We start from the raw sequence: 24,949 nt of genomic DNA on the forward strand, positions 1-24,949 counted from the left end.
TCACTACCCTTTTACAAAGTAAACAGGAAGCAAGCTTCGGGAAGCTCCGCCGCTCGGTGTTCTCGCGATATTCTAAACGGCAGCACGGTCGAGAAAATGGATGATTGTGCAAACAAGCTAAGGGGACAATTCTAATCTTAAACGGATGGTATTTTTGCTTATGCCGAAGGTATGCGTTCAGTCTTTGTTGTGGCAACAACCCGAAACGTTTGTCAGAATTTAAAGTCGTACTATTGAATACAATGGGTGGCGTAGCGTATTATCAGATTTAGGCCAGCTAGCTTTTAGCTAAATGAGCTTCTCGCAATGTCGGTTGCTCTACCTTCGGCATAATCGGATCTTTTGCGGAATTGCCGACTGGACACGAAAGCTTCTCTTTAAAGTACTCTGAATCTTTAATGTGACAATGAGTCCTATAATCAGTTTTGTTCATTTTTGTGTTAAACGAATGTCTTTGAAACTTACAAGTTTAGGACGCTTCTGTGTTGACTATAGTTAACGATCATTTTTCGTGGGTGCACGATTTCTGTGTGAAAGGAGCCTGTCTGTGAAACCCCAGAAACGAAATACAAATGACGTTGGATTTAGCTTTAAAGGTGGTAAAGTCCAACACAGCGGTCTCCAACCTCTTTTCATCTGACAACGACTTTTACGAAATGAAAATGGCATATATCTGCTCCGTTTTTGTTTATATATTTGGATTTATTTCAAGCCAACTCGCATTTTGTGTGAAAAGAACTAAAACAGTTGTGTTCATCTCCATCTTGTGTGTCTGTGCAGGTGTCTCCCAAGTTTGATCACGATTGGAGCTACTTGGACGAATCGAATGGATAGGTGAGCCCTTTGTGTTGTATTTAAATAGCACTTTATGATCATTACCTTTATTCTATTTTGTGGTAATTTGTCATTAAATAGTCACAATGTCTGAAGTGAACAGTTACTAAAACACTAAGCTCTGAATCAAATACAGTTGCACTCAAATTTACCCCCATTGTAATTACCATTTATTTTCAATTGTGCGTACACACTCAGTAAATACTGAACGTTTGTGATATCGTAATATAACGTAATATTGTTGGATTGTTCATTACATGCTACTACAAGTTCCATTGACGGTTTAATATTTTTCAATGCAACTGCATATGTATTTAGCTTAAATGCTAATAATAATGTATTTTATTTTGGGTAGCCTTCATTGATTACTGCTGATGTTACTGTGGAACCAATGGAGAATGCCAGCCTCACGAATGCCAGCTCAGGTAAATACCTGCCAATAATCTCTGATGCAACTGTTCCAAACGATCATGACAGAATTAATCTAAATTTGTTGATGTGATGATTTTTATTTATAGAAGAGCAACCGAGACAGTCGGAATCTTCAGGCGATAAACCGGGATTGTCACAGCTTAGAAAGTCATGGGGTTTCAGACGATCAACTATAGCTCAACGGGAATTCCTGGAAGAAGTTGGAGATGTAACCCATAGTCCTCCACCGGTGCGGCGGGCCAGAAGCCGGCGTTTTACACAGACACCTCAAGCCTCTAAAGACAATAAAATTGCCCAAGCTCCTCAAGCATCTCTGTCAGTTATGGATGACCTGGAGTGGTCTGCCCCATCTTCGCCAGTTTCAGAGGAGACCAAACCAGCTTTATCCACAGTGGGTGGGTGCCTTGACCCAACCATGTGGCAGGACATTGGATCTGCCTTTGACACCGCTTTCTCTCTTCTCGGCGGGGATGAGGCTTTGTCAATGGACATGTCTGATGATTTGGCAATTCCGGATATTTTGGGAGTTTCTGACACCACAGAGTCGCCTCCTTTACTAGTTTCAGATGACACAGAGATGTCGGAGCTCAGGGGGATTCCTGATAATGTACTTTTGCAGTCTGAGCCGCCTTCGGAGAAGGTGACAAGTGGAGATGTTGATGTAGTTTTGATCTCAAGCCAAGATGAGGAAAGTGATGAAATGACTTTGTTGGAATACAAGGAACAATTGCAGTCTAAATACAAGCAGGGACTCAATGCAGGGAGAGGCGGAAAAGGAAGGGCCAGAGGTAGAGGAAGAGGACGAGGAAAGGGTAAAGGCAGAGGAAGGGGCCGAGGCAGGAGTAAGGTAGTTGAGGTTGAGTCCGTAGCTGCGTGTGATGAGGATGATGATGTAATGATTGTTAATGCATCAGAAGGGCAGCTGCAGCACGTAAAAAGGGACCATAAAGATACTCTGCACACACCTGAAATGGGCGCATACTCTGCACACTCTATCAGTCTGAGTCCTGTTCAGCAAACAAGCTCAGACTGTATTATTATAGACACAGATGTGGAGCAGAATAAAGACACAACTCCAAGCCAGTATGACGATGCACCAGAGGACAACAAAGATAAGGATGTTATGGAACATCCGACCATATTGACCTCCAAGACTTATGATCCCAGTGCTCTGTATTGCATCTGTCGGCAAAAACACAATCAAAGGTACTTATTAATTTAGGATAAAATATCCTTTTTTGAAGCAGATCTGCGTCCATGTTATTAAACTTCACTATCCCTCTTTCCCTGTTCTTATAGGTTTATGATTTCCTGTGACAGTTGTCAAGAGTGTTTTCATGGCGACTGTGTTGGTGTCAGTGAAGCAGAAGGCCGTACAGAGTATACCTGCCCACCCTGCACTACAAAGACGCGGAGCCAACGCCCGTCAGAGGTCCACACACAGCTAGAACACACCTTGTCACTGATACCTTTTAGAGACAAACAAGAGGGACAAAAGGAGCAGGACTCCCTGAAGGTAAAAAAAAAACATTTGAATCCCATTTCAGTGTAGTTACAGAAAATATTGTATTCCGAGGGTCCAAATTCTGTTAATCACAGAAATAGCCTTTTTACAGTTCTACAACATGGAGTCTTTGAAATTTGCTTAAGACATAATCTTCTTTCAGAATGATACAGAGGAGGCTTCTGCATTAAGTTCTGGACCTGGAGTGGGTCTGGAGGCGGATGGCTCACTTCCGCTCTGCATCGGACCAGGATGCAACAGACCGGCTTTACAGGACTCTGTTTATTGTGGCACTGACTGCATCATACAGCATGCTACTTTCACTATGAAGTCCCTCTCTGACACAAAGGAGCCCAAACCTACAGGTCGAGTGCAGAGGAAAGCTACACCTACAACACCTACTGCAAAGGTAATCAATGAACTCAATTTAAACAGTGATGTCGAACTATGAATACTTAACAAGTGCAAATGTCTTCCTCTCAGGGTCAGTGCAGTAGAGTCTCTGCAAGGTTAGCTGCAAAAGCTGAGGAAAATGCCAAAAAAGAGGAGCAGATGGAAGGTGATGGAACGCAGACAGAGGCTACATCTACCAAAGCCTGCGACCCCACTCTCACAGAAGTTCAGACCACTCCCCAACCATCATCTAAGTTGTACACAGCGTGTATGTACCATTCACTACTCATACTCTTCCTAATCAGACAGCAATGTTAACACAAGTGCCACCTCTGGCACCTCTTTACACAAGTAACACAATCATGCACAACAATGATACATACAGAATTCTGTGGGATCACTAATAATTAACAGGGGTCAGCAGTGGGTAAGTATCTTATTTTTTTTCTTCTTTTGTCAAATTTTACGACACATCTTGTGCTGAACCACAGTCTTAATATACCGCGGTACCAGTATATGAGTGAATACATCAATTTAGTCTTGCATAAGTGGAAAACCAAACACTGCTTGAGATGGTATCAGGAAGGCAGCTGCCTGTAATACATTCGGATCAAGAGATGATTTTCAGCCCACAAAAGGTGTCCCACGTGGAAGAAACACACACTTTGAATATGCACAATTTTGTTTTAAAAAGCGTTTGACTGAAGGGACCGGTACAGTCAACTGTGGTCACATTTGAAGGGTTCACCTTCAGGTGAGGTTTGACTCCTCCAAGAATGTAGGGTGCATGTGTTTTTCATGGTCAGCCCAGGCTGAGGAAAACTTGAATTCACAACTTTCTCATTCAGACATATCTACCATAACTTATTGCCTGTGATGGATCTCTTTTCATACGCTTACTTTTTTATTTATTCTACTTTTTTTTTTTTTTTTTTAGTCCCAAAGGGAAAGTCACTTTACACTCTATTGTGTATTAACACACACATGAAATCCATAAATGCCTGCAAAAATGGGTACAGGAAACAGACTGGTGTCTGTTCATCAACCACCTATTTCCATACATACAAATACATACAAATATATTTAAGTTCATGGCTTTAAACCCTTTGGTCTGCAATGAGTTTTATAGACTGAGCAGACACACAAATGACACTTGAAGCTTCTATGAACGGCTTAAGCTCCCACCACACATAATTCATTGAAATTTCAAATATCCAGATTTTTTTTTTCATATTTTCATTGGATTTGACATCAAGAGATTGTGAAGGTTATGTTAGGCAAAGGATAAAAATGGTCAGCCTGTACTCTTGGACAAAGAAACACACTCTTTCAGAATGCCTCAAGGTACACAGCTGCTTATTGGAAAATTGTGTCTTTCCCTTTTTAGGGTAATTAAGGAACAGTTTTGTTGGAAGAACAGTTTTACAAACACAGCAAAACACAAACAGTTTGGGGGAAACTTCTTGTTGGTCAACAACTGTTTCAAGTTGCACACATCCTGCAGAACAGCACAGGGAGAATTTTGAGTCTTTTCCACAACAGTGCCCCTATATTCATACTGGTTATCTTGTGTTCCTTGCCATCGTCGGTGATTCACTTGACGCTTCTGTGAGGAAATAGCAGGTTTTGTTGCATAGGAAAAATCCTCTTATAACGCATACCTTCAAGTCATATAAGACCTTGCATCACAACTTACAGCAATCCTTGACCCGGCATTATGGTTTGACTGTGGTCAGACCCGTCGGTACACTTAATGCTGTATCGCTCATCACAAGCAAACTACTGTACATATACATACTCATGGAATCTTATTGAGATGGAGATGGAGGATGAATTTGCTGTCCACATGACAATGAATGAGATTGTTTTGGTTACATTGCAGTTGATTGTCAAATGAGTGACAATCTGTACATGCAGTCTCCCCATAAGCCTTTATGAGGTCATGCATCCTCTGTAAAGGAAAACAAGTCGTTGCGTACAGATCACCACACTGCAAACACAAAACCTGGAGTTCCCTAAGGGTCAGGAGAGTGATGATTCAAAAGACCCATGACTGTTTTTTTTTTCTTTGTGCAGCCCAAAGTGATATTTTTTGCACAGGGCCATGCATATCTGCATAAAAACACTCAGCGACATGCAAAAACTGTGGGACAGTGTTGAAAAAGCTGTTCATTGGTCCATTTTTTTTTTTTATATTTTGCATGTTTCTTCACACCTGAGGGTATACTATATATACTATATCTATTGGCTGGTCAATTTGACTAGTTTTTTTTCCAGCCTGTACAGGCCATTTTAAAAAGTACACCAACCCCAAACATTAAACACACTTAAAACGAAAATACACCAAAGTGAAACAAAATTGACGACAAGGTGTTGTCAGTGTTGGGATATATGAAGTCCATCCACCCACATCTCTCCGTTTTCTACGCCGCTTATCCTCACTAGGGTCGTGGGGTTATGCTGGACCCTATCCAAGCTGACTTTGGTACACCCTGTACTGGTCGCCAGCCAATCGCAGGGCACAGATAGACAACCATTCACACTTACATTCATACCTATGGACAGTTTGGAGTCACCAGTTAACCTAACGCATGTTTTGGGAATGTGGGAGGAAACTGGAGTACCCAAAGAAAACCTGAGCTTGCACGGGGAGAGACGTGTGAGGTCACATCTCGAAAAATGTACTCAACATTCACCACATCAGTAAATAACAAGTGATGCTATACGTAATACCTATCGATACTCAACAAATTTATGTATTTTCTGCTGAGTATACTTGCAACAATATCTTTAATGGACATGGTTTGGTGTGATCATTATCAACCAATTTGAGCTAGAAAGTATATAAACCAATCAAGGCAACTGTCACTAGGTATAAAATCTATAATTTTTTTTTAGTCATATTTCCTATATCGGACAAAAGCTTGTGAGTCAGCAATGCTATGACACCACCCCTTCCCTGCAATGAAAGTATGATAGTTGACACGACGACAAGCAATTTCCTTGATACATTTTGTCACTTGCTTTCCACAGAAGCAAGCATACAATTTGATCATGTCACAAACCAAAGTAAAACAGTTTAACGTAATCTACATTTGTAATTTAAGAAATGCACAGATAAAGTGTGACTCAATAGTTTATATATCTTTTACACCATATACATGTGCTTGTGGATGTTTATACATGGATCTCATGTCTTAAACTGCAGGGCATCAGGAGTTTCAAAAACATTTTTTGTCAGGAGGCCAACAACTCTCACACCTCACAGTTATCACTATAGAGGTTTTTATTTCTATTATTGACTGTATTTTCCCATCCTTCCACAATGGCAAAACCAGTGTCAATATCCATAAAAAAGGGTAGATGAAGCTACCCGGTCTTTCGGCTTTCACTGCACAGGAACATATTTGTTTTTCAGTGCCAGTCAAAACATCCATACTTTAACTTGAATCCATTTGGTGGTACTTTTGTTGGAGTCCCGGCAAAGACATATGAGAGCCATGCAACAGTTGGGTGATCTTTTTTTTTTTTTTACCTCTCCGAAAAGGTTTCAATTTCAAAGGAAAAATACCTGGAACGTTTAGCTGACACCAATACCGAAGACCACATAACACGTTTTTCTCTCAGATCTTCTTATTGAAATCTTGACACTTGGCTGTCACAAGGGTCTGGTTCTTACAAGTTTGCCCTTTTGTCAAGGTCAGGCAGCAACACAAGCTTAGGCTGTTGACTGTATGCCAAAAGTCTGTGCGTCTGGTAGGGATCTGTGGCTAAAAATGGCCCATGGCGTCACTGCACCGGCTCTCATGCTGCATGTTTTCTTCTCTGCCGCAAGGGGAACTCCATGAGCCCTGGTTGCAAAGTTAGGAGCCTTTTGAACTGCTTGTCTTGGTGCTTGCGTATGAGGCGTCCTTGCACTACATGCACATTTCTTAACAATTGTACCACTTCAGAAATGGCAAGGTTTCTGTCACTGAACATTCCCTCACTATTGGTTTTTTAAAGCAGAGATTCTCATTTCTTAACAATTGCACAACTTGAGACATGGCAAGGTTTCTGTCACTGAACATTCCCTCACTATTGGTTCTTTAAAGCAGGGATTCTCATTTCTTAACAATTGCACCACTTGAGACATGGCAAGGTTTCTGTCACTGTACATTCCCTCACTATTGGTTCTTTAAAGCAGGGATTCTCATTTCTTAACAATTGCACCACTTGAGACATGGCAAGGTTTCTGTCACTGTACATTCCCTTACTATTGGTTCTTTAAAGCAGGGATTCTCATTTCTTAACAATTGCACCACTTGAGACATGGCAAGGTTTCTGTCACTGAACATTCCCTTACTATTGGTTCTTTAAAGCAGGGATTCTCATTTCTTAACAATTGCACCACTTGAGACATGGCAAGGTTTCTGTCACTGAACATTCCCTGACTATTAGACCTTTAAAGCAGGGATTCTCTGTATTGTCTGGAAAAGTTCAAGATATTAACATTCCCTCACGATTGGGGAAGGGAATCACGATTGATAAAATCAAGTTATAAAATCAACATAAAAAAAATTGCAATAATAACTTGGAGCCACTTGGCCTATAAAACAAACATTCTAAGGGTGTACATTGTTGTGATCAAATCCGATTAACTTTTTAACTCGGAAGCATAGCATCACATTAACAGCACAACATGAATTCAGACCCACCATCCACCAGTACGAATTAACTTGAGGTTGTGCACTAAACAAATATGCACATTAACACTCAATGATGTCAAGATTTACCTTTACATGCACATTAACACTCTGACATCGTCAGGCTTTACCTTTATGTATTTTCACACACTGTCAGTATTTGAATATGATACTGAATATGGCATGACAGAAGAACGGGTCACATACAGTATGTCTTATCTGTGCAGTGCCTGAGAACGTTAGCGCACGCACATGGTTATGGTGCATTCAAAGATCATTGAACAAAATGAGAAGGGTCGCTGCACAACACAACAACATAAACCAAGGGATTTCTGACTATATTATACTATATTTATAATGCCCCATATTAACCGTGTGCGTATATATTTGATTTATTTTTTATTTTTGGACTAATGTACTTGAAAGGTTCTGGCAGCCCAGCAGTGGTGGTTTGGGGGCGCTTGCACTAAAGGCTTTGTTATGCTTCATTGTGTCATGGTACTGGTGTAAGAGATACTGGCTGGCTGTTATACAAAAAAAAAAGATCCAGCAAAGCTTGACCTGCACCTCTAAGAAAAACGGCGATGTAGACTGATTGGTGGAATTTTTTTTTTGTGCATCATTTCTATTTCCGCCAATACAAGTCCTCCAGCTCAACTCGTTCGGGATCGCGCATCCTATCGTTGCGTATGTCTTCTCATCTTCTTGGTTTTGGTGCAGCATGTGACTGCTGTTTCAATAATATTTCCAGCTCCAAAACAATCTGGTTGTTGCTTTAAAAGTCGCCATTGTTTTAGGACTATTACAGAGGAAGCTGAACAGCTAGTCAATGGGTTGTTTGCTCACGCTCAGTAAGACACTGCCCCTAGTGTTTTGGCAGAGAATTACAGGATAAATACGCCGTCAAGAGTGCAGGTATAATAATGACTGCTTGAGAGTTCCTGCTTTAAAGTGTCTTATGTGGTGTTTTATATGTCAGAAGATATTTAAAGGGATAGTTCCGATTTTTTGACATGAAGTTATATGACATCCCCGTCAGCAGTGTACTTTAACAAAGGCGACTTACAACCCCAATTGGTCCTGTGAGTTCAGTTCTGGTGGGAAATCTGTGATGGTCATTTAAGTAATGAGTTTGAACAGAACAATATACGTTCAAAAGAATAATACATTTGCATCATAAAAATGTAAAAAAAAAAAAATCAGAACTTGCAAAACGCTTAGTGTTATATTTCTCCCACTGTATCCCTGCGCACTGTTGCATGTGTGTGATCAAGACACTCGCATTTTCCTCCACTTGAAACACATATGTAAATGAAAAAGATGGCCGTGGCGCTCCGTCTCAGGTGTGGTAGGTGTGGTAGGTGTGTAGGTGTGCGCGTCATCTTCACATACACAAAAATGGACAGAGACAGTGTTTTTCGTGAGGTCTGATTTTTTTGAGGAAGCATTTTTGTGATGCAGTTCATTACTCTTTTGAACGCATATTGTTTTGAAAAGCCAAACTACTTAAATGGCCCTAGCAACTAAGCAGAACTACATTCCTTGTCACGGATTTCCGACCCGAACTGGACTCTCAGGTCCAGTTAGTGGGTATGTCACTATGTCACATGTAGTACACTACTGATGGGGATGTCATACAAATTCATATAAAATAGGCTTGAATGAAACTATATTCTGTTGTTTTGTCTGCTTCAGAAATACATTTTTGTGCATTGATTTTTACCTTTAGAGTGCCTGTATGAATTATGCAGAACGGCATATTAATACAGTTGCACAGATTGGTTGAATTGAATTTTTTAATTACAACACAATTACACTAGGGCTGTGATCAGAAGGGACATAACAATCCCAGACACTGAAATATCTTGAGATAATTATTGTATTTGAATGTGTCAGATTGTAGTATCCTAATTAACTAACATTAGATATTTTTCCCTTGAATTGAAGATTAAATTCCCACTAAGAAGTTAAAATTGGGTGATGTCAGCAGTTGGACAGCCAAGTCAATTGTCACTGAAGTGTGCTATTTGCCTTTGAGATATCCAGATTCTGGCAGGTTTAGCTTGGTATTGGCATAGTGGCATAGTGATGTAAGGTTTGGACGTATTGTTGGACCGTTATATATTGTTTGAATCAGTATATATTTTTTTAAAATTTTCACCTCATTACTGATAAGAAAATAGTTGCTTTTGTAGTGGTGCCCATTGTGTACGTGAGTAACCGCTCATTGGTGGAACATGACTACCCTCTAGTGGCTAAAGTAATAAGCAACCTTCCGAGGGACACCGCTGACACATTCGTCACTGTTGGAGTCTCCACAGTTAACACATACAGAAGTACTTCCTTGTTTTCAATCAACCAACCTTGTCTAAAGAAGAAACTACACAAAATATAAGATCTTTGTAGTTATAGTACAGATTAGACTGCATTATCCCAGTCTCATGTTGCATTAGTTATATAATTGATTATCGCCATCTTCACATTTTGTTGTGTTATAAGACATGGTCATCATTAGTTAAAAGAACCATGTTTAAATGTTTTTAATTAGCAGACCTCTATCGCTATTACCATACATTAATTTGTATAATTTTGTCATCATCATTACATCATTAGGTTCTAATTATCTTACCATGAAAAGGCCTGTAATTCAGGCCTTTTAATTTTTAGACAGTTTTGATTTACATTCTTGACTGAACTTTACTATTTTGTATTGTATGGTTGGGCTATTCCTCCAACAGTGACGTATCTTGCATGTCTCCTTCAACATATCTTCTTTCCCATCGGTGGCTACATTTCCTTATCGCTGCAACTTTGATTGATTATTGATTATTGCTGCTTTCTTTCAACACCATCACTCATATCAAATCATTCTGGTCTGGTGAAGGGTGATAATAGATAATAGGTAATAGATGCAGTCGGCCAATACTGTTTTCTTGGTCTCATTGTGAGCGTCGTCTTTGCTGTCATAGTTTGATGAAAAGTAAACTACAAAACTCCACATCATCGACAAGCCCATCTAGGAAATAGGTGTTGTCGTTTGTCTCTTAATTAGCAAGGTGTAGTGTAATGTTGGACATGAGGTTTTCTTCCCCTGATCAAAATCGTAAGACCATCTGAACCTTAATGAGGTTTTGAGCAGAACTACAATATGCAAAAGTAAGAAAGGGGAGTGAGACAAAAAAACATTTGGAACAAAAGTGTAAGACCAAAGGCTATTTAAAAAAAAAATAAAAATCCTTTTCTGTCAGGCATTCACTGGGTCATGCCCTCTTGATGGCTAAAGCCAAGAAGCTTTCCCTTCTTGAACGAGGTCGGATGGTCGAGATGTTTTCTACCTATTTCATTCAGTGGATCACTGGAGCTTCGGGTGGTGCAGGGTCGTCAAACGGTGGGGGATTATGTGCAGATGTTACAGTGGGCATCCCTCATGTCTGAGGGTCCCCCGTCTGTGTGATGACAGCTTTTCAACAGGACAACGCTGCAGTTCACAATGCTCGCTTGACCAAGGACTTAAATTCCATAGAGAACATTTTTGGGATGGATAGCAAGGAAAGTTTCTAAAAATAGCCATCAGTTCCAGACAGTGGATGCCCTTCGTGAAGCCATGTTCACCACTTGGAGCAATGTTCCCAATAGCCTCTTGGAAACGCTCGATTCAAGCATGCCCAAAACATTTTTTATTGATAAACAAGAACGGTGGAGCTACTCATTACTGAGGCCTACTGAGAAATTATTTAGTTCTGGTTTGGAGGGTTTTTTTTGTCACTTTTTGAGCGATGGTCTTAAACTTTTGATCAGGCCTATTTCAGTTTAATTGCTTTCAATAAATGACTTTTTCCAAGTACTGGAAGTGGCAAGAAAACATTTGAGATCTTCCAGAATCTGCACCTATTCCAGCTGTATTTCCTTTGATTTGTGCTCCTTGCCAAAACGGTCTGTTTATCCGTGCATGCCCACTCCGCTGTGATTGGTCACACGCCCAGTGCTTCCGAACTATGAACCACATAAGGAAGTCCGCCCCTGTGACATCACAAAGGGGCAGTTTTACCACGCCTTTTGAGACCGAGTGTTTTGATCCATCCCAAACTTTTTTAAGAGCTCACTTCCAAATGCGCAAACCTCATTATCTGAAACATTCTAATTACATTTATAGGTCAGAAAGAAAAGCTGCAAGATCCTCTTTAATTCATTCAATCCCTGACATTTTTTTAAAAATACAACCCTTTCAGCACTGGTCATTTTAGATTATTGATTATTACACAGAACATTGTGTTGAATGGCTACATAAAAATGAAACATACCTTTTATTTAGTAATCAGCAGTAAAAAAAAATAGGTAAATCACAGGACAATATCAGTTGATATCAGTGGAGCTACCAAGCGTTTTGTGAAAAGATGCATTTCACGCATTACAAAAACATCACAAACTAAACAATTTTCACGTTTGGCACTGTGTGCACTTGCATGCGTGTGCGTGAAAATGTCCCGAAGGTGTAACCTTCTGCACGCTACACTTCTTTCCCACGTCCTCTTCCTGCTGTTATCTAATGTAGTTCTGTCATCTAGTGATCTTTTTGTTGCATTAAAATTGCGCAGAAGCCGAATACATTGGTGGAGAGTTGCATCATCACCTCCGTCAGCCTCTTTCGCAAACAAAAAATGTATAAATAATGTATTGGGATCAAGCATTTAGGTTTCTAAAAACGTTTATGTTTTTGGATTAGTTGAGTGAGTTAAAGTTTCTGATTTTCTTTCCAACTTTAAGGATTTGCCTTAACATTATTCCTCTTTGTTTACCTTTTGAGTAAGGTCTCTGTAGTAGAAGCACTCCATCACAACCCTGCCGTCAGTGAAAGATTTTCTGATTTTGCTCCAATAGATTTACCAGTGGCGGATGGTGCATTTTGTAGCTCGGCCATCAGTGGGGTGTAAAGTGACCCAATCTACTACCTCTTAATAATATACAGAAAAGCAATATAACAATATGTGGCATTACATAATTGGAGATGAATACCATATAAGCAACCAACCCAGTTAACGTTTTATCTTCCAATACATCATCTGTAAACAACTCTGAACTACAAACGTCTAACCAAGCAATTCAAAATCAATATTTATCGAACAAGACGCAGTGAACAACCCTATCTCAAGCTGACATATAGAAAATATATACAAAAACACTCAGAACAACTCCACGCCTGCCTGCTTTCTTCGTGTCAGAAAAGGATCAATAAAGTGCTGCTGTTCATTTGATGATGCATTCAAGCGCACTGTCGACTTTGAGTGCTATGAGGGGTATGCTTATTGTGATGGCGGTACGTGAATAAAAATGAAACACAACTATTTCCTAACACTCATGATTACGAGTGCGCCTGAACCTCTCACGTTGCGAGGAGAATAGAGCATAAAGGAGGCAGAACGTGAAAAGATTCATTTCTTTGCTTTGTGCATCATATGAACAAATAAGTTTGATGATTTTTTTTTTTTACATTAAGAGTGTTTTCATCTAGAATATTTCCTGTGTGACAATGCCCACACAGCACAGCACTGAAAACCTTTCACTGAGTGGGTATTGCCCTGAAAATGAGGCTTTAGCGTTGGTTGTGTATATATTTTGTATTTTGGATGCTACTTTATCATAATTGCTAAATGTTGCCCTTCAATTTGGTATTAAATGAATATGCAGACTTAAACCATAACCATTTAAGCTATGGAGGATGGCTCATCTATTTAGCAGTAGTCATGTGAAACGTTATGAAAGTGAGGCCACATTTTTTACCCGGAATTACTATAAAATTAATTAATCAATTAACTCATTCACTACCAGCCATTTTCAGAGAAGAGAACCCCATACTGCCAGTTTTGGGGTACCCACAGAATATTGAGTTTTAGGACTACATTAAACATTGAAACTAAATTTTAGACTCTTCTTTCATTCGAGCCTTTTCGGGTCTTTATAAATCGTCAATCGAAAATTGTATTTTTCTGCAGAGAAGCAAATTCAAGCAAAACAGTGAATGACGTCCATAATATTGTTTCGGTGCCACCTCCAACATCTGAGCAGTTTACTTCTATGAAACAACAAAAACACAAGAAAAATAAGATTTTCATGAAAAAATCAGTACATTTCTTCACAGATTTAAAACCAAGTCATCTATTTACAGATGTTTGCATGTGTTTGAATTATTTACAGATGTGTGCGTGTGTCTGTCTTATAGACATGTGTCTGTGCATGCGTGTGCAAACAATTTATTAGGGATGTTCTGATCAGGATTTTATGCTGCTGATACCGACCGATCCCGATAATCCATGAGTGAAATCAACCAATACTGATCACATAGATGCTGTGTAAATGTTTAAATGAAATACCGGCTATAGTAGGGGTCACCAAGGTTGTTTTCTTGTATGTGCTATCGTATACTGACAGTCAATAGAAACTTTGAAATGTATGCATATTTATAGCTGGTTATAAGGGTTATAGCTGGTGGATGTATTGTCCACTTAGTGGTGGTTGGGTAGTTGAGATAATGATTGATAATTGATGAGTTGTGGAAAAGTGGACCAAATACACATTGCGCAATACTCAGTGGGTGTCTGCATAATTTGAAGATTGCTTTTGGAGGCGTATTTAAAGGGCCAAAAAAAGGCCAGCATTGTTAGTCCAGTAAACGGCATCATGTCATGTCTTATCACTTGAACAACATCTCAGGGCACTGGGTATGATGAGGCCGCTTTGCGCTACAGTGGTATAGGTATATATGGGCTGTTCCCAATCCGAAACCTGAATGAACACCACAACGCCACAAGCTATGTTATCGATAGACCCTGTCCATGATGACATAGAGTGATAACTCCCGACCAGGATTGCTACATCCGGTTGTAACACTTGCAGGGCCACTTTTGCTGTGCCATGTTTTTTTTTTAAATCCGGGAAGTAGTGTTAGACACATAATAGAGTGAGTGCCCGAATACCAGCAATACTGGAGTGTCAAGTTTAGTACCCAATACTTGCATCTTCTGCACTGTTGTGTTGAAATCAATTTGCAATTTGTCCTTAAAATATTTCTATAAACCAGATTGTGAATTTGATGTCATGACACATACCGTATCTGATAGCAGCATTCTTTGTCGCTTTTCTGTGTAAAATGCAAAAATACACAAATGCAAGATTGATTATGGATTTTATGATATTTAGTGTTGTTTTCAGACGTTTTTTTTTTAATTCACTTGCACATGTGACATTTTGACATCGTTAGTCACACAATGTCCCGCTGTTCTTTTTTTCCAGCAACTAAGGAGTGTAAACAAACAGAGACAGAATCTCCCCAAAAACAAAACCCAGAGGACCCACCCACAGATGCATCTCCCTCACGACAACCCACCACTGAACCAGTTCTACCACAAAGTGTCTCTAATGCCAGCAAAAAGGTTTCCACAAACAGTGACATTTCTGAAGAAGCCACCGGAGAATCAGCTCGCGTCATTCTACCCTCTGGAGTAAAATCGGGTCCGCCAACTTCTCTCACACAGTCTCCGAACCAAGGATCAAAACAACATGAAAGGGGGGTTGTTTTGAAAACTATGGCAGCATATATAATACCCAAGAAGCAATCAGGACTTCAGCCTTCCTCTAGCCACATTGCGACCTCATGCCAGAAGCCTTTGGGCCCCACTCTAGTGAACGAGAGCCGGAATCTCCCCGTACCCCCTGCACCTAGCGCTCCGTCCTCTAGACCCTCTCAGCCAAATAACCAGGTCAGACAGAGCATCCAGCGATCCCTCACTAGCATCTTGTTCAAAAGGTGAGACTTAAGTATCTTTTTCAGCACAAATGTGTTTTTAGTATTGTATAGTTCCAAGATTGGAGTCCTTAAATATTGTCTGCAGAGAAACAAAAAAGTGACTCATTTTGTTTTTCTTCATCAAGGGTTTGTGATTGTGAGGATTTGGAAATGTCGGAAAGTGACGCGGCAAAGCTTGTTGCAAGCATCGAGATGGAGATGTTTGACATCTTTCGTAATACAGACAGCAAATACATGAATAAGTACAGAACTATTATGTTCAACTTGAAAGATCCAAGACACAAGGTTTGTTCAAAGTCTAAAGTTGTTATATACGTATTTATTTATACTTAACTGGTGCTGATCTAAAATATGATTTTTTTAAAAAGTGCTATCACAAATATAATGTACTATATTATTATGGCACCAAGCGGCACTGTATCATTATTGTTAGTATTGTTTCATCGTATCATTTCACTTCAATGAATGTACGTAGTGAGTTTTTGTAAGACAAGTGACTCGGTACTACCAAACTGACAGTTTGTTCCTGGTTTCTAGGGCTTGCTATATCGAGTCGTGCAAGGCGACATCAGTCCTTTCAGACTGGTCAGGATGAGCCAAAAGGACATGCAGGCTACCAAGGCACCAGACCAAAATATAAAAGACACATCAGAGGTAAATCCCCATGTCTGCTGTCATGTGAAAAGAAATATTCAGCTTAAATGTCATTGTCATATCAGTGTATAATTTCTCCCTGGTTCAATAAAGTCATGTTCTTATGTCTTAGGTTAAAAATGCAGCCGCAAAAACGCCAGCTTTGTTGCAGAAGCCCGAAGTTGTGAAGGTTGATCTTTCCTGTTTAAACAGCACTAAACCCGATCGAAGACCTGTGGGCAATGTGAGCATTCATCTTATATTCATCCAGTTGAAGATGTTTGTTTTCTTACTAATTGCAGGCTACCGTCGTTGTGATATTTTTTTAAATTATGTGTTGAAGAATGTTTTTTCCCCTTTAACAGAAGAGAAGTACCGCTCTTACTCTGAAAAACAAAGGAAGTGAGCCAAGAAAAGAGTGTGCAATGCCAGATGTTCTTACCTGTATGCTAAAGGACACAACTTCAGAGCACAAGGCTCACCTGTTTGACCTGAAATGCAAGATTTGTACAGGTGAATTAAACAAATCTTTGGGATTTGAAGCATACTATCTACACAAAATCATAATTCTATGTATTCTCATTGTGATATGTTATTTGTTCCTTATTTTCAAAGGACAAATACCAGCATTCGGGGAGGAGGAACCTCCAAACAAAAGAACTAGGGTTTCTGAGTCAAGCGAGAAGCATTATTCACAGGGGAGACAGGGAGATGACTCGCCATTGTTGGCACCACCAGACTCACCTGACATGGATTATTCATATGACCCTCCATCCCGCCTTATTATCGACACTGGTGATTTGACCATTGTTGAATCGCCGGCTTCCCCCGTAATGGATTCCCCTGCTTCCCCTACTTTTGAGTCTCCCGCTTCTCCGGTCATGGAGTCCCCGACATCCCCATCTAATGATACGTCATCAAAAAGAGCATACACACCTGTTGTGATTCCGGCCACCTCCACGGTAACAATTACAAGGCGCGACCCCCGAACTGCAGCCAACAGGAGCTCTGCTCCATGTAACGGTCCCACAAACACATCCCACAATCAGTCAGCGCCTTACGCTCCTCGAGGGGGCGGCACCGCTTCATCAGTACCAACCGTGTTAGCAAAACCAACAAAACTAATACCAAAACCTATTCTCATGAAGCCATCCTCTTCAGCCGATCCCAGACTCTATGGAATATCATCAAGGTATTTATGGAAGTCTAACAAATAAGTATATGAATGCAATGTAAATATCATGTTGTTTACATATTGTGAAATTGGGTGGCATAGCTCAATTGTGAGAATTGGTTTGTTTTTCAGGACTGTGATTTCAGAATCTCCAGCCAACGGTGCATCTGGAAAGTTCCTGGCAAAGCAGGAAACAGTTTGGAAAGGCTTCCTGAACATGCTCACTGTGTCAAAGTTTGCTACTAAGGGGTATCTGGTTTCAGGATCTGATGAAATTCTAAAATCGGTAAAACAATGTTTTTTTTTATACTTTTTATACATGTAATCATATCAACAACATCGTCTTTGCAGTTAAAACTTTTTTTTTTTTTTAGGAATTACCTGATACCATACAAATCGGAGGGAGAATCATGCCCCAAACAGTGTGGGACTATGTTGCAAAGGTCAAGACCTCTATTACAAAGGCAAGCAATGTGTACATTGTATTCATTTGTATTATATTATCCACTGCTATATAAATAACATACTGTTTTTATTGCTTATTAGGAGTTATGTGTGATCCGCTTTCATCCTGCTACTGAAGAAGAAGAGGTGGCATACGTCTCACTCTTTTCCTACTTCAGCAGCAGAGGACGTTTTGGTGTGGTTTCGAACAACAGCCGTTCCATCAAGGATATCTACCTTCTACCACTAAGTGCAAAGGAATCGATCCCATCCATACTGCAACCTTTGGAAGGACCAGGTGTGTGACAATGCTTGACTGTTGATATAATAAAACATTGGTAAATACCGTAGACTCTCTCAGACTGCTGAGACGCCCACAAAAACCTGGATTATGCTGCTGCATTCAGGTGCCACAGTTCATTATGCAATTGCAAAGTTAGAAAACAAATTCCATATTTTCATTATGCTTTTTCTTCTCTTCACAGGACTTGAAAATGACAGGCCAAATCTTATTCTTGGCTTGGCAGTTATCCAGAAATCAAAACGTCCAGGAAGTGTCCTTCAGGAAACTGAAGAGAAGAAACCCAAAGTTCAAATGTCTAAAGACCCCATGTGGATCCCAAAACCTCCAGTCCTCTACGGTTCTGACAAATTGGAGATGTTCCAACCCTATGATCCACAGACCCCGATGAGCACAACCCCTCTCACTGCACCCCCTTGTCCCGGGTCACCATCTGATTCCTCTTCTAGCTCAGATACTATGCCGTCACTCCTGGCCTCCATTAAATCAAACCCTGCTGTTTCGACTTCAGCCCCTGGGACATCAACTCAGTCCACGTCCGTTAATGAAACTACTCCTGCATCACCCAGTAGTGACACACCACTAAAGACTATATTGAGCACATTGTTCCGAAATAAGCAAACCGGTGTCATGGATTCTAACGATGAAAGTTTTGATGCTAATTCAACAACAGTAAGTGCTAAGAAGGCGTCCGTGCTGTCTCATGTCTCAGGGTCTATGGTAGATCCAATTGTACAACAGTATGGGCAGAAATCTAAAGTCAAAGAGATACAGGAGGAGGAAAATGCATTCGATCGTCCGTATGACCCAGAAGAGGAGTATGATCCTGCAATAGGATATGGAACCCTTTCCTCACAGAGTACAGGAAACAAGACGCGAGAAGACCCTCCATTGTCAGGCTTTGATGATGAAGACGATGTGGCCTACGATCCTGAGGATGAGACTATTTTTCAAGATTTACCAAGTGATGGAAAGAAACTTCCGGATCAACCTGAAATGAAGTGCCCATCGTCGTTAGCAATTTCCACACAGGCTGCAACACCTGCTTTCACTACTAGTTTACCCCAAACCTCTTCTCTGGCTGAGGTTCCGCAGCCCATTCCTACTGGTACTGTGGTTGTCTCTGCCGCTACACTGACTGAGCAGCAGCGAATGCTAGAGGAGCTTAATAAACAGATTGAAGAGCAAAAACGGCAATTAAAGGAACAGGAAGAGGCGCTTCGTCAACAAAGAGAAGCCGTGGGTATGTTTATGGCACACTTTTCCGTTACTGATTCCAAGATTTCGACTCCCTCAAAGTCTCAGATTTCATCCCTTCAGAGTGGTATAATTCACTCAGAGTCTCAGCCTTCTGAACAGAAAGATTCAAAGTCAGAACAGGCCCGCAATCTACCAGATGCTGTTGATGATTCAAATGCTGATACACAAACCAATAAGCCGGAAAATGCAAAAGGTAGTCCTTCAGTCACAGTGCAAGATGCTGTATCTGATAATATAAAGGAAAATGAAAAATATTCATCTGCTGGTGAAATTGAAGATTCCGATGTACCCTATGATCCAGAGGATGACCTTTTTAACCAAATCCAAGATGACGTGTTTCAAGGAAGCACCTCAAAGATTCAAGATTCATCTACAACAGGACACAGGGGTGTTTCTCCAAATTCATATCACAGCAGGAGGCGTAGGTCATCACCAAAGAGGCGAAGTCATCGTGAAAGAGACAGCCATAGAAATCCTTCAAGGAGAGCTCAGCGGCGTTCCGCTTCACATTCCAGGAAACATAGAGAACGGGATAGACACAGAAAAAGTGAAAGAGACAGGTCAAAGCACAGAACTAAAGACCGCTCTGAGCGCCAGGCTCGTCACGATAAGGTACATAGTACAAGGCGGCATTCCCGTAGCCGGAGAAGATCACCATCTTCTCCCAGCAAAAGAGATTTGGTGTCCAATGCATACGAATTCAGGGCATTGTCACCTAATGACAGTGATGGACGTCATTTAAAATCTGATGTTGGTCTTACAATTGCCCATCAAAAAAGTTTGGATAAGGACCTTAAACAAGAAACAAGTGAAACTCCTGAAACTTCACAACAACCAAGCTCCCAAGAAGTTCTCCAAAACACAGCCAGCGCGCTTGATAATTCAACTATCGGTCCTCTGACACACATGAATAAACACATTCAGCAGGAAACAAGTGGAAGCAAGTTTGAAAGTCCAATTCCTCTACGAGAACTTGAACCCCCAATTCGAGATTCACCAGAGAGTCCTGATCCTGATCCGCGGTTTATAGCACCTAGCAGTATCGAAAATAATCACCCTGACAAATCTGAGGAAATCATACATTCAGAGGTTCAAAGCACTGAACCAGCTGAGAAAGTACAAAATGATTGCCAGCTTTATGGAAGCCAAGAAACACTGAATATGCCACAGCCCATTGAAGGTATTAAATCAAATGTTGACATGGATTTGAGAGACGGTCCACAGCATTCAGAAATACAAAAAATATCTCAGGGAGTAATCACAGATGTACATGAAACAGGCAATGAGTTGAAATGTTCAGATGGTGGTCTAGAACACCATAACAAACATCGTCATATCAAAATTGAGAAGAGTATGTCAGAATTTCCACTTGGGGAGCTCGGTGTCATGGATATTGGAAAGTCACAGATTCCAAGCAGGCTTTTAAATTTGGCAGTGAAAGGAGTTGACCACAATAATCAAAGTCAAAATTTCCCCCAGGTCAGAGATTTTCCGCCACTGAGTAGAGATGATGAAATAAATAGGGGGTCTTGTGATCAAGAAAGTAGTCCAAAGTCCAATTTACCCACTGGTTCTGGTGATACTTATATGACAGCATCCTTAGCCGTGTCAGATGATAAACATATAAAAAGAGATCTAGGTACCTTTAGCTCTAATGTAAAATATGAACGTTTTGAGGGTGTAGCTTGTTTGGGTGGGCAAGGCTTGAGCGATGATGCAGTTAACTCATTTGCTGTCACTTCAGGAAGAGGCACTGGAGAAATATTTCTTGCAAACATTCAAGGAATAAGCAAACAGGATCAGCCTCAACAAGACTCATGTACTGCTACTAATATTAGAAATGCAGATTGCAGAGGTCCAGAACCTAGTATCTTTGTTCACGGGGGTCAAAACACAGACCTGGTTGAGTGTAAGAGGGATCTAAATTGGAGTAGTCCAGGTTTCGGCAGAAATTATGACCCTGCAAGTAATAGCACAGGGTCCACTTCAGTAAGAGTAGGACAACTTGCTAAAGGTGAAGGGCAAGTCCATCAGCCATCTCATGGTTGGAGAAGTGCAAGTATGGACAGCTATGGACCTGACAGAGGAGTTCTTGGAGATGTAGACCCTTGCAAATCATGGACTGTGGGAGACCTAAATGTAGGGGCCCCAAAGAATGACAGCAGAGGACCAGGTCATCCAAATGCTACGGGACCGTGGGGAGAAAGGATCCAAGCACATGACAGGAGAGAACCTGGAAGTCCACATTTCATGAGAACAGAACCACAAAGGCAAGGACCTACATTGGAGGGCTTAAGACATGACAGGGGAGGGCCAATTTTTCCTGATTTCATGGGACCAGGAACTGATGACAGAGGACTGGATATGCATAACTGGCGTGGCCCCAAGGACGAGCGTGTATGTACTGACATGAGAGTTCCAGTGCATGCTAGAAAAGGACCAGATGTTTGTGATTTCAGGACACAGGAAAATGAAAATGCAAACATGACCGGACCTGTTTCTGGAAGGAAAACTGTAGGTTCTGATTTCAGAGGTCCAAGACCTGAAAGGATACATCCAGCTATAAATAATGGAGGGCACGGTGCGAGAGGCAATTTGGGACCCTGTTTTGAAAGAGGTCCAGGCATGGAGGGCCCTGTACATGATGGAGGACAGAGAGAGGGAGGTCCACATTATCGAGGTCCTGTAACTGACTGGAAAGACTCACATATGCAAGATAAAGAACATGACATGAGAGGTCCAGTAGGTCCAGATTTCAGGGAACCATGGAATGAGAGGAGAGGCCCTGAAAGGGGTATGCAACACTGTAATAGAAAAGGACCAGAAGGTCATGATCCCAGAGAACAAGGGTCTGAAGTGAGGCGGTGTGCAATGGAACGTCCAAGGATTACGCCAAAAGGAGGCTCACATTTCAGTGGACCAGAGAATGGAAGGATAAATCTACCAATCAACTGCCCCAAATTTCACAGGGAAGGACAAAGAAATCAGGGCTTCAGGGGAATGGAACCTGAGAGAAGAGAATTAGGAGTCCCCAAATTTCCTGGGCCAGGGCACCGAGGGCGAAATGGAAGAGGGCCTCGGTTTGAAATGAGATGCGTAGAAGGTCAAGGGCCTCCCAGCTTACGAAGGGGAGACACTGATGAGTTTGGTACGGGGCCTTATGCATCAGGTCCTGGACATGATTTAATGGAAAATAGTTTTGAAAGGCTCGGACCTCACAGTAGACGAACATGGAGCCCCCAGTCAGAAAATATGGAGCAAACTGAGCCTCACGGAAGAGGTCCGCATATAAGGGGACCAGTCCATGAAAGAAATCCCCCCCAACCTGACAACAGGGAGCATGAGGCATTTATGGACCAGAGAATGGTTGAACCAAGAGTTCCAAACATGAATAGACCAATGTATCCACATTTAGGTCCAAACACAGATTGCACAGGGCCTACTAGAATACATCCAGAAAGGGAGGAAACAAGGTTTGGTAGTAAAGGCCCAGGACTTTTTGGAGGACCTCGCCCAAATCATAGTCTTCCAGAAATGATGGAGCCAGAGTCTGATTGTAGAGGTTCGTATTTTGGACCAGACTTGGACCCTGAGAGGAAAGGTCCTGGTAGTAGAGATTTTAGAGGACCTATTTGTGAAAGAAGAAATCCAAACATGAATTGTTTGGGGCTTGAGAGACGAGAACTAGAAGACTCGGATCTCAGAAAAAATCATTTTGAGAGAGGTCCAGATGGCCCAGGTCCGAATTGGAGATCAGATGGCCCACAGTATGGTGGGCCAGGAAACAGGGAGAACAGCATTAGATCAGGTCCATATAACAGAGAAGATCAAAGACATGAAAATAAATGCAACTTGAGCGTGACGGTCTTTAGAGGCCCAGAAGCAGATCAAAATAGTCATGGAGGCCGATGGCCAGCAGCAGACTGTGGCTACTCAGACTCTGAAACACAATTTGAAGATGAGTGGAAACATCACAATAACCGCTATCCTCACCCAATCACAGACGATATCGATATGCCAGTGGATCCTGGTAATATACAAAGAGGCCCTGCAGTTAGGGGGTTTGGGCTCATGCCAGAAAGGAAAAACTTACAAATTTCAGGCCCTAGGAGAGTCCCTGATGATGACTGGAGAGATCTAGGACCTTTTCAGAGTGACGCTGAGAGGGTATTCCCGAGGCCTGGTAGACTAGGTCCTGGAAATGGATGTAGGAGGCCTGGTAGAGGAAGATGGAGATCGGACCACATGGACTTCAGAGAACAGGGCCATGAAGGCAGAGGTCCAATCATGGCAGTACCTGGGTCAGATAAGAGGGGTCCAAACTTGGAAGGACCAAGGCCCATTCAGGGAGGCCCTGATTTAAGGAATTCATTCCAAAACAGAAGAGAATTGGAGATGCAGGACGACCGTGAGCGAAGAGGAATAGGAGACAGAGATGGACGGTTCCGTGGGTCTGAAAACCCAAATCTTGAAAGGCCGTTGAGGGATTTTAGAAGTTCAGAACCGAGAGCAATGGAGCCTGAAAGGAACGCTTTCGACATCGAAATCTCTGAAAACCCAAGTCGACAGGGTTGTTTTAGAACACAAGGCTCAGATATTAATTTCATGCATAGAGAAAATGACATGAGTGGGCCATCTGGAAACTTAAGACCGGGGCGTGGGCCTGGGTCTTGGGTGGCAGACACTGAAGTCCCTCTGTGTAACAGAGGAGATGAACACACTATGGACCCCGGGTTAGACTCAAGGGAACCCAGTTATGCTATGAAGGATGGGATGAAATGTTCTGACGTCAGGGACTCGAGGAGGTACAATCGTAGATCATTAGACATGAGAGGTCGGAGGTCAAGGCAGAGCGGTCGTTCACTTGATGGTTCTCAATGTGGTCCTCAGGGTAGCGAAGCAAATCCACCAAGTGAACAAGTAAAAAATCCAAAACCTAGGGCCGCCTTGCTTCCCACTCCAACCGAAGGTCTTGTATGCCTCCCAAATCGTAGGATGAACAGCAGCATGAAACAAAAAAACATAGGCCAACATATTAACAAGTAGTGGAGTAAGACGTAGACCAGTTCGAGAAAGTCGGTTTGTTTAAGAGCTGGCAATAGTGGAAAAGAACAACTAAAAATGTGATTCATAATTCAGTTAAGACCAACAGAAATGTTGGGACACAACAATCTATTCCAGGTAGTGTTACTGAGACTGGAACATAACCTAAGCAAAACAATTTGATGACTGTAAACTGGAATTTCACAGAGGTATTTCTGTTAAAACATGTTTGTCTTTTATTCAGCAAGTTTAATTTTGTATGTTTACAAATAAATATGTGTAAATACGCCACTTTTGAATTAAAGTCGGTGAATAGTCAAAAATCCTTGTACATAAATGTACATTTTTAACAGCCATAGTGTCAGAAGGGCAGACAAGCGTCTTTTTTTCTGTTTATGTGATATACTAAATAAAAAGGCTTACTTTTTTTTCGATATTGATTTGT

At 41.3% G+C, this 24,949-nt stretch overlaps 1 non-coding gene across 1 annotated transcript; it reads left to right on the top strand.

The window, feature by feature from the left end:
- Positions 1-53: 53 nt before the first annotated feature.
- LOC131104682 (uncharacterized) lies at positions 54-24,938 on the top strand. The gene is made up of 17 exons (XR_013629806.1): positions 54-169; positions 781-834; positions 1,190-1,259; positions 1,353-2,472; positions 2,566-2,782; positions 2,934-3,179; positions 3,254-3,431; positions 15,136-15,649; positions 15,775-15,934; positions 16,187-16,303; positions 16,416-16,526; positions 16,648-16,795; positions 16,898-17,474; positions 17,589-17,742; positions 17,831-17,920; positions 18,003-18,198; positions 18,386-24,938. It is a non-coding gene; the product is annotated as an uncharacterized LOC131104682 (transcript).
- Positions 24,939-24,949: the final 11 nt, after the last annotated feature.

This window comes from Doryrhamphus excisus, linkage group LG15, assembly GCF_037039965.1.
Source record: "Doryrhamphus excisus strain RoL-2023G ecotype Guam linkage group LG15, RoL_Dexc_Guam_v1.1, whole genome shotgun sequence".
Taxonomy (NCBI): Eukaryota; Metazoa; Chordata; class Actinopteri; order Syngnathiformes; family Syngnathidae; genus Doryrhamphus; species Doryrhamphus excisus.